We start from the raw sequence: 11,071 nt of genomic DNA, 5'->3' as shown, positions 1-11,071 counted from the left end.
CGAAGGCAGGGTCAACCTACCTAACCTGTGGTTCTGGGTTGCTTTACCCTGAACTTGGAAAAACCAGGGATTTCGGTTTCACAAACGCGGTTCAGGGTTAGTTTTTCTAACCCAGAGTAAATTGACCCGCAGTTTAACTGACACGACAACTTGAAAAAAAGCCATCATCAATGGAGCCCCGATTCATCGATTCACCATGACGACGGACGAGACGCGCACCGCCACGCTTCACGGAAGTCGGAGTTCAGATTTTAATTTATGAATAGAAAGACTTTGAGGACATTTTCAGAAGAAACAGAACAGCGTTCAGCTGCAAAGAAGAGCGACATGTCGGGGGAGGGAATCGCTGCTCAGGTCGATGCGTCCGTCTAAACGTAGTCCGTGGGACTCACGGTACAATTACGGAGGTAAACGGCTTGAATAATAGTTTATTAATTTATTTTATTAGATGTAATCCAGCGGGGGAGAAGCGAACATGTCAACAGCTGAGAACGAAGTTTAAAACCATCGTTCACACAGGTCAGACTTCTGCATCATCTCGTTAGGGATCCTCTTCCTCATTATAACATAATGACATTGTACAGTAAATAATTAGTGGACTTTGGGCTTTTCAGTTGTTTTATCGCCAACAGAATGCTCCTGTCACACACATACATGTGCTCTCATCTATAGGCATTCCATGTTTAATTCTCTGTGTCTTTTAGTCAAATTATACATAATTGATAGAAAGAAAAAGAAATCAACAGGAAATTGAAGTAAAGAAAGGTGGTCAAATATTTTCTGTTACCGATTGTTCCTATTGCTTAACATTCTGGTGCGATGCAGAGTGACATTTATCCTCCACTGAAGGATCAACACTTTCTCATCCTTTTTTAACAGAACAAGCTGGACAGTCCGTCACATCCAATGTACAGATAGAGGCTCAGTGAACACCAGCGGTTCTTTCTGTGGCATTCATATGCAACTGTATGTTCTGATGTCCTCCTCATGTATTTCCAGCTGTTTGTTACAGAAGTTTATCCAATTCGCTTTCTATGAAATACAGACAACAGATAAAAAATGGTTTCTTTGGACCTCCAGATTAGGAGGGCAGATTTGAACATACAAATACAACGTTAGAGGTGGGTGTTGTTCACAAGTGAATCATGTTGAATATTAGAATGTTCACCACTAAAATGATCTAAGAAATAACTTTGTATTTATAAGTAATAAAGATGACCAAATGAAATGTATATTGTATGTTTTTATTGCCCGCTGTGGTGATGGTGAGTTACACACACTCTGAAATGATTCTGGCAGATGGAGTCACTGCTCTACCACCCTGGATAGCTGGCAGGTGGACGGGGTCATCATCGGGGTGTTCAGTTTGTGGGGTAGGGTGCTGTTCTCCTCTGATAGCGGCAATACTACTATGAAGAACAGAACTGCATCACAGGTCCTCTCAGGAATCATCCTGAGGTGTCATGGACACTGGAAACGGCCTTTCAGCAGAACTATGGTCATCTCCACCCGGGCTCTCGTCCTGCGGTGAATCCATGTGAAGTTCTATTGGAGGCCTGGGTTAGTAAGGGGTCAGCAGCCTCGGTTGGCATGGTAACCCCTGTCCCCCAGAAAACAACCATCAGACTCCTGTGATGGAAAGTAGATTCATTAGAGTGGATTAAACGATGGAGACAAGTGAATTATTGTGCTAATCTTTAGTTACTGCATTAGTCTGTTGCTCAGGTGAGACTCATCATACACCTGTGAGTCAGGAACCGATCAGGACCGCTCCGTCTCCACATCAGTATGCTATGCTTGCTCTGGAGGGTTCTGTTGGGTGTCTGTCTGTTAAAGCTCTTTGAAATGTCTGCTGAAGTGATTAGGCGCTATTTAAATAAAGGTGGAAAATGTAGTTTGCAGCATCACATATGATCCGGACAGATGTTAGTTTATTTATGATGCAGTGTAGAAACAGTAGTCAATGTACTTATACCTGCATATATTTGCTGTGAATGGACATCCTCTTCACATCATCACCTTCATTATGTGAGGGAGCCTTGATGGGAATGTGGGTACCATCTATGGCAGCGGATTACATTGGGACATCCCAAAGAAATTAATGTCTGGGACTGCAGCACAATATTTTAAAGAGAACAGACTTTCAAATTAATCAGATTTCTACATCATTCACCTGCAATCCTGTGGAACTTCTCCTTGATGATCCTGACAGTTTTCTCTCCAGGGAAATAGAAGAACTGGGGTCAAAGTTTAAAGGCGAGGCGCACTGAGCATCTCCCACATTATATAGGAGAATTACCGTTTGCTAATAAAAAATGACAAACTGAACGGAGCGCTACACGCAGTGTGTGTGTGTGTGTGTGTGTGTGTGTGTGTGTGTGTGTGTACCGATCATAAAGAGAACTGTGTGGATATGACGGGACATCTGAACGCGATACAAACATATTTAGTTCTCTGGGGCCCCACGTCAAATGGACATGATATGTTCACCCCTAAAACACCTCTAAAATACGGAGTTATTTATTAAACCTTACTTCGGTCAGACTCTCCGTCCGACAGAACCAGGAAATGAAGCCGTGCGAGCGGCGGTGAAAGGGGGCGGAGTCAAAAGAAACCCTGGGTTTGTGGAATAAAACCTGCTCCCGACCAGGTTATGTTCAGAGAGTCTGTTACTGCGGTAACGAACCAGAGGTTCACTTTACCTCGCTACGTGAAACAAGCCAGGGTTACTGCTCTAACTGTGGGTTAAGTTACCCCCCTTTGTGAAACCGAGAACCGTGATTTCAGGGTTAACTTACTCTGGGTTACCACTGCACCTGCTTTGTGACATGGCCCCTCCTCCAGACCAGGCTTGCTTCAGAGTCTGTTACTGTGGTAACAAACCAAGAGGTTTACGTTCTGACACAGGCCAGGTTTACTCCTCTGACTCTGGGTTAAGTTACCTCCCTTTGTGACACCGCAAGCCCTGGTTTTCCCTGATTTCATGGTTAACTTACCCAGGTTTTCCACTAAACCGGCTTTGTGAAACGGACCCCATGACTCAACGCAATGCGATCTGTGTAATTTTACAGTACTTCTTTTTAATGTTATTTTGAGTCTTCTCACCAATATCACCATTCAGACTAATGGTATTGATGACAGACAGCACAGATCAACCAACAACCTCAGAAATAAAATAAAAAAGTTAAAAAAAAAAAAGCTACATTTATTTTCATGTAAAATGCACCATCAATACAAATTTAATTTAAATTGATAAGAGTATTAGCAGAAGGAAGGAAATAGAATGCTATTCAACGTTTTCCATTGTATGAATAGTGATGGTAGATTGTCAGAACAGACAAATGGATTTCAAATATTACATTGTGGAAAAGTCGTCCTCCCATTTAAGGTGGTAAGTTTTTTGGTTTCTTGCTTTGTCCAGCTCTACACACATTTTATACGCTTTCTTATAGAAACAAAGTGGGAGGCTATCTATGGGATTAGCTCACTGGAGTTATGACCTTGGCTGCAGGGTGACCCATGGTGACCCATCATCTACCCATGAATATGGATGATAACATCTATTTCTAACATCTGTTTGTTTTTTTGAATGCCGTGAGACTTTTATGATTGAGCAATCGATTGCGATCAATATACAGATTTTGAGAGATAACTTCTCATCCTTCTCCTATTTTGCTTTCATAAAGGAAAATACAACATATTAATCAGTTTAGAAATATTTCCTCTGCCAGGTTTGTATGAGGAACAATGTTGTCTCTACACTCCATGAAGACTTTCCTCTGGTGCAGCCTCATGAAGATACTCTAGGCTTTGCCTATAACCAAATCATAAAAATTGATGCCCTGCTACATACAGATACCCAATCAATCACCAGTACAAAAGGTTGTGTTCTACACATTGGTATGGATGTCATCAGGCCATCCGTGTTCTTGTTTGTGTGCGTTCTTGCGTCTTTGATGCACATTTTTTGACAGGGACGATCTTCAGACAGCGTGCGCACTAAATGTACTTCCGTTCGACAAAAATATTCACAATTTTTCCATTCCTCCACTTGAATTTAGAACCCGGAAATTGCAATTATGTTTTGATCCTGCGCGAGTTTCTCGTCACGAGACTCATCTGCGTGATTGCGCCATATTAAAATCGACCAAACGTCAACACGACGTCCGTTCGTTTTACACGCTGCAGTGAGAGCAAGGAGTTAGACCCTCCAGAGCAAGCATCAGCCTCCTGTTGGGTTTCTCTGTCTGTTAAAGCACTTTGAGATGTCTGCTGATGTGATTTAGTGCTACACAAATAAAGGTTGATTGATTATCACCATGTCTCTGCCAAAAGCAAATGACAATGAGTGTTTTAGTGCATGAAAAACAATCAAAAGTTAATGAAGAAAAAGAGACAGATATTACTACAGATATTACTACAGATATTACTACAGATATTACTGAAATGTGTGTGGAGAAGGCTCTGTCAGCTTGGTACAGTGTCCACAAGAGAATATATAAATTAAAGGCAAAGAAAACTATTAGAAAATTTAAAAAACAACAACCATCTTTCTTTATTTCTAAAACAGTTTTTTTAATGACTACCAGGCTTTAACATTTTGATAAAACTAATATATAATTTGACTTTTTTTTCTTTTCACTCAAAAAGTTAAGATGTTATGAATAAATCATTAAAATTAACAGTTTGTTTAGTTTTTATATTGTATTATTAGCACAATCCTTGCGTATTTCTGCCGTATATTATGATATTCATTTTCGGATGGATAAACGTCACGTTGGGATGCACAAATTTCTCTTGAAGCGCAACCCAGGGATGCACTATTTTCTTGAGGTAAAATGAACTCTGGGCCATGTCAGTGGAGCATGAACAGATATTACTTAGTGTTGGTCCTGCTGGATTATTCGAGGTGTTTTCCTGAGGTATTTTCACTGTGCAGTATTTCTGCAACCCCCCCCCACAACCCATCAGTTTCTGTCAGTCTGTCCTTCTTTTCTTTCGTGCTTCTCTCCCTCTCTCACGCTCTCACATTCTACTAGCTATTATTAATACTATTGTCCAAACTGAGCATACAAGCCTTTGATGGAGCTGGTTACTCCAGGCGGCGATGCGTCAGCCGTGACGTCAATCATTCCAAACACACGGGCCTCTGTGTGGAGGAGCAGTCTACTGTGGGTGGCTTCGCTGGGCTCAAAGTTGTAAAGAACAGTGAATCGCACAGAGCAGTTAAAAAAAAAAAAAGGTGAATGGAGCTACAGCTGCAGTAAAGGGAGGGTTGTTCAAATCTGTCATCTCATCATTTCCATGCAGCAGAAACCTGCACCATCTTTCTATTTTTACGATATGCAAATTCAATTTGATTTGGGGTTTGGTGATCGGTGTTGTGTGGTAAATGACATCACTCCCCACAGATGTGTTCACATCCAGACACTGGGGAGTAAAGAGAACACTCTTTCTACAGGTGGATGCTGATGGTGGTGACACCGACAGCAGGAAGCAGGATGGATGCAGAGCAGCACTGACAGTCGGTGTTTCCATCAGACCAGCTGGAGCTAAAAAAGGAAAAATAATTCATTTAGATAATTTGACTTTGTCAAATAATTTTTTAAAATTTTCGGGTCATATGCATTGATGCAGCATGGTAGGATAAATCATGCATATGTGCTGCGATCTATAAGGATATACATTGTATTTGTGTGCATATGCATGTCCACATATTTGTCCACTCATGTCATCTTCCAACAAGGCACAGAACAAACATTGCATTGTTGATTTCAATACACTAAACACCACTTTGGGAGCTGAGAAGCTCAAATTAGATTAACATCTTTGTGTGTGAAAACAAAGTCCTTACTTAGAAGTTATTGTTGCTGTTGATTTGATGAGAGAACCCAAAGATGTAACAGAGTCCACTATTGAAAACTTGAAATTAGACAATCAATCTAAATGAATTAATTGTAGGTTGGCATAACTGTTCCTGTGCATAGAAAACAGATCTTTGTCCTGCTGAAGGACATCCTGGACCGGAACAAGAACATGCCATCAGCCGACATGAACATATGTTGTTACCTACAGAACTCACACATTCTGTACTTTTGACAAGCTTGGGCCAGTTCTTGGTCTTAGCATTCACCACGATAGGTAATATTGTTTTGCCGATACCTGCCTTCCTGTTGGACGCCATCATTTATATGTAGCTCTGGGAATATCATGTAATAATATATAAATAAATAATAAATAAATTAAAATTAATCTTTATAATTTTCTCTCAAACTCATATGGTCTCTAACGTGTTGAACACACTATAATCAGTTGTCAGAGCATCATTTCTTTCTAAATGGGTATTCAGTTTTCCGTTGACTATGTACACCATTGCATAATAGTTTTGATAATGATGACATATTACAATGCATTAGGCCAACTAGTATTAACCATGTGATTAATTAATAGTTACTAAGTAATGGCAGCTGATGAGAGATTTAGTTACTATATGAACAGTAACTACATGCATGTAGATGAAGCTACAAGAACACGTCCAAATGTTTTCAAAGAGTTTAAACTAGTTTTCTCTTCAATGAAATGTTATTAATTTGTTCAGTTTTTATGTGGTTATTGTAATAGGAGCCCTTTTTCAGTTATTACATCCCGCTTCAAAGCGGTGATGTATTGTAATTGTCTGTTTGTGTGTTTGTTCGTCCGTCCGTCCACCAAATATCTTCACAACCGTTACAGATTGAAAGCGATCACTTGGGCAGCAAAGGGGATAAAACGGAGATGATGACATTGACCTTGAGAAAACAAGGTCAAATTTCAACCTTTGTACATTTTTTGCACATATCTCAGGAACCGGATAAGATAGAAAGACGAAACAAAAGGCGTTATATTCAGGGAGGCAAGGGGATGGAAATTATATCACAGCCTAGATCTTGAAAAACTAGGTCAAGGTCAAATTTTCTATTTTATACATTTTTAGGTACACATCTCTGGAACCTGATCAGATATAATCACAAAACAAAAAAGCAACATTTTCAGGAAGCCAGAGGCACAAAAATGTGTAGGTCAGAGTAATGTTTTGAATTGAGGTGTGTTGCGGGATGTCGCAGTCTCTGACTGCCTTGTTTAGTGTATGATTTTACTGGGAATCAATTCCTGCGTTCACCACGAGGCGGATGGTTAGCTGTGCAGGTGTTCAGCTCTCATCTTCAGTGCAACAAAAAGGTGAATGCGATAAACATCTCACTGTTGTCTGTCGTATCATTTCAGTGTTCGCTCCAGAACACGGTTAACCCGACCACAGGCCTGTTACATAAACATCAATGATCATTATAGTAGTTACATTACATAGAAAGATCCCAAAAAACAATTTATTTGAGTTATTATTCATATAGTTGTCTCTGCACCCCCCCACACTGTATGTATTTTATTAAGAAGTGTGTGCTTTTCCTCAATAAATGATTTTTTTTCCTGATGACAAAACCATTTAAAGTGTGTTTTCTCTCTATTCATAAATGTGCATGTTTGAGTGCAGCAGACCCCTCAGACGTGCTGTATAGATGATAAATTGGTAACTCCCTCCTTGTGATTGGTGATAATTGAAATCAATGAGTTTGGACATTAATAATTTAGCTTCACCAAAGTGAAGCCCCCAGATGTAAGACAGATGCTTATGTCATGTAATTCTTCTGAGTGGATGTTGGTAGTGGACTTGAACACCCCTCCAGAAGTGTGATGTGCACACCTGAAAAGTATTGAGCATTAGGTGTGAATCGTGTTTTACTGAAGCTGTGTTTCAGGGCTGCTCTATACTGTATATAATAATAAATGTTATCAACTTTATTAGCAGTGTCCATGTAACGTCACACCAACGGTTTGTTTTTTGTTCGTTTTGGTACCTTGGGAGTTTATAATATAGTCCGTGTTAGTAGCCGGAGCGGCCCCTTTAAGAAGGTAGTCATGTGACCGAGGCAAGCATCTCGACAGGACTCAAGAGTGATTCATTGACAGAATGGAGGAGAGAATCCGGTCATTTTCAAAAAACAAATCATCACCTAGAATCAGATTAATAAATGAGAAAGAAATAATGTAAGTTCTATATTCTTGCTGTGTGGCTCAGTACCAATGAACCCACGGACCGGTACCGGTCCACGGGCCAGGGGTTGGGAACCACTGCTCTAGAACCTTTTAAGCCTTTTCTAGGACTTAACAGGTTTAACCTATAGGCTGTTATAAACACTGTTTATGTAAACACAGCAATATTTAATTAATCTACTGACTCTGTGTTAGTTAAATCTATATTCTATGTTGGGATCCTCTTTTTCTTTAAGTTATTTAATTGACTAACGTTCTAAGTCTCCGCAGTGCACTGGTGTCGCGTCTGGAGTTTCCCCTGCCTCACACCCTAAGTCAGCCTGGATAGGCTCCACCCCCCCTCGACCCGCGACAGTGGATGAAGCGGTTGTGAAGATGAATGAATGAATGAATGGTGAAGTGTTTTTCCATTAAGTCTATTACCAGTAAGTTTATATGTAGTCTCTTTTGTTCTGAAGGAGATACTGCAGTAACATATCATTAACACACTAACACACATTAACACACTAAACACACTAAACACATTAACACACACACTTTGGGGCGGCAGTGGCTCAGTGGTAAAGCGGGCGGTAGAGCGGGTCGTCCTATGATTTAAGATCGGCGGTTCGATTCCCGCTCCCGCCCCCCCCAAAATACCCGGAGGTGAGCTAACAGTGGGAGGTGTCAGCTCACCTCCGGAGCACTGCCGAGGCACCCTTGAGCAAGGTGCCGTCCCCTTTACAAATTGCTCATTTGAGGCGCACCAAGAAGGAGCTGCCTGCCACTCTACCTCCCCTGCATGCCTACAGGCCCCTTTGTGTGTGTGTGTGATACAGGGGCCTGTACTCACAAATATGTATGCATGCGTTTGTAATCAGTAGCTAGAGTGTGCGTTCTTAATTTCCCTTCGGGGATCAAACCAGTATATAAAATTAAAAAAAAAAAAAAAATTAACGTTAACACCATCAGACAATCATCAATTGAAGGCAATAGCATATCAATAAAAGTAATCAGTCTTTTTGTTAAATCTTTGTTCCGCTGCATATTTAAAGCAACAAGAACAGTTTCTATTCCTCCTGAGATCTTAGTTCTTGTGTTTTGTTTGAAACACAAATCAATGCCAATAATGAAAGACGTAAGATCAGTTTTGTTATTCCCAATCAAAAGGTTTCACCCTTTTTACTTATTTATCATTCATCTTTGTAACTCTTAAGTAATGTATAAAACTTTCTGAAAGTTATCATCATCAGACCGAGGCACTGCTATCAAAAAATAATGTTCAGTTAATCATTACAACTGTTTGTTGTTGTGTTCAGTGTTGTGACAGCTCAGTGTCACTTCTGACTCATTCCTTTAAACGTAACTATAAGACAATCATCGTTTACTCACATCATGACGACCTTGGCTGCTGCAATAACGCTCCTTTTGTTCCAGCATTCAGACAGCCTTTAGTTACTCTTCATACGAGTAAATAATGTAAAGTTTATAATGTACTCATTTTCTGTTAACTCGATAAAGTATAATTAATCAATAGAAACCCGATCAAACACCTCATAGAAACCCAAATACATTTCAGACATCAATTGTTCAGAATAACTATAATAATTTCAGTTTCTGTTAAATTAATTACCCACTGTCATAACACACACACACACACACACACACACACACACACACACACACACACACACACACACACACACACACACACACACACACACACACACACACACACACACACACAGGTCCTGGTTTCTTCCTCAGTAACCACAGTTACTAAGAGACTGATGGCAACGAGGCAGCGTTTCCATGGCATCAGCTCTAGTGGCTGAGTCATCTTCGCTGCGGTGCACGCTCGTATGTGAGTGCACATGTGTTTGTCTCATCATCACTGGTGTGTGTTCATTCTCTTCACCTGGTTTTATGAGGAGCATTCTTCAAACCCAAGCAGTCCCTGATGGGATGAGTTAAGGACGAGTCTTTTAAATGTTCTTTGATGTGAAACAGACTCACTTTCCTTAAATCCACGCCTGAACCCTGAGTATTCTGTCTCGTCTAAGGCTGTCTTCACATCACCAGGAAGAAGTGACTCAGTGCTGATCTCTCTTACCTCATCTGACAAAAATCCAACTTTATATTTGGTATAAAAACATTCTTATTCAGTCAATCTCTAGACCATTAGTGAAGGTTTTCTTAGTTCTGGTGGCAGTGATTAATGCTCAAAGTTATTTTTAAATTGAATTTAATCAGAAAAATTTGATAAAAAGAACATGTTGCAGTGTGAAATAATCACCTCATTGAGGTGGAGGGTGTGTGTTCCTCTGTGATCACGTGATCTGTGTTGACCATGATATAGCTGCTATTAATACGTATTTATGCTCAGTCTTAAAATTGTATAAAAAGACATTTTTAATAACATATACTGCTAACATATACAGATGAATGGAGAAAAAAGTGAAGTAAACATTCATTGAACATCTAATACAGTGATCTCCAACCTTTAATAATATTATCCAATAATATTTTTATTTTTTTTACGGACGGCCATTTAAGGTGTTGTGGATAAATACAACAAAATAAAATGATACGACCATGCAGCATAAAAACTCCTTTTTTAAAAATAATAATAAACATGAATTGAATGTGTTTCAACTGCATTAGCAGCGTCCTCATACAATCATGCCAATGGTTGTTTTACTAGCTCGGAAGTTTTAATCTAGCGGTAATGTATTCTGTGTTAGCGGCCTGAGCGGCCCCTTTAAAAGGGTAGTCATGTGACCGAGGCAAGCATCTTAAACGACAAGAGTGACTCATGGACAGATGTGGAGGAGAGAATCCACTCATTTAAAACTAAACATACTTCAGAATCAGAAAATAAATAAAAAAGGAAATAATGTTAGTTCTGTGTTCTTTCTGTTTAGTACGGATTGATCTATGGACGGGTACGGATTGATCTATGGACGGGTACGGATTGATCTATGGACGTGTATGGATTGATCTA

The 11,071-nt window shown here is 39.9% G+C and overlaps 1 long non-coding RNA gene across 1 annotated transcript; it reads left to right on the top strand.

Annotated features, from left to right (window-relative positions):
• The first annotated feature begins 276 nt into the window (after positions 1-276).
• Positions 277-1,922, top strand: LOC137610290 (uncharacterized). Its single transcript, XR_011038456.1, has 3 exons — positions 277-354; positions 449-519; positions 880-1,922. It is a non-coding gene; the product is annotated as an uncharacterized lncRNA (long non-coding RNA).
• Positions 1,923-11,071: the final 9,149 nt, after the last annotated feature.

Source organism: Antennarius striatus, chromosome 16 (assembly GCF_040054535.1).
Source record: "Antennarius striatus isolate MH-2024 chromosome 16, ASM4005453v1, whole genome shotgun sequence".
NCBI lineage: Eukaryota > Metazoa > Chordata > Actinopteri > Lophiiformes > Antennariidae > Antennarius > Antennarius striatus.
This window is presented reverse-complemented; position numbering and strand designations above follow the sequence as displayed.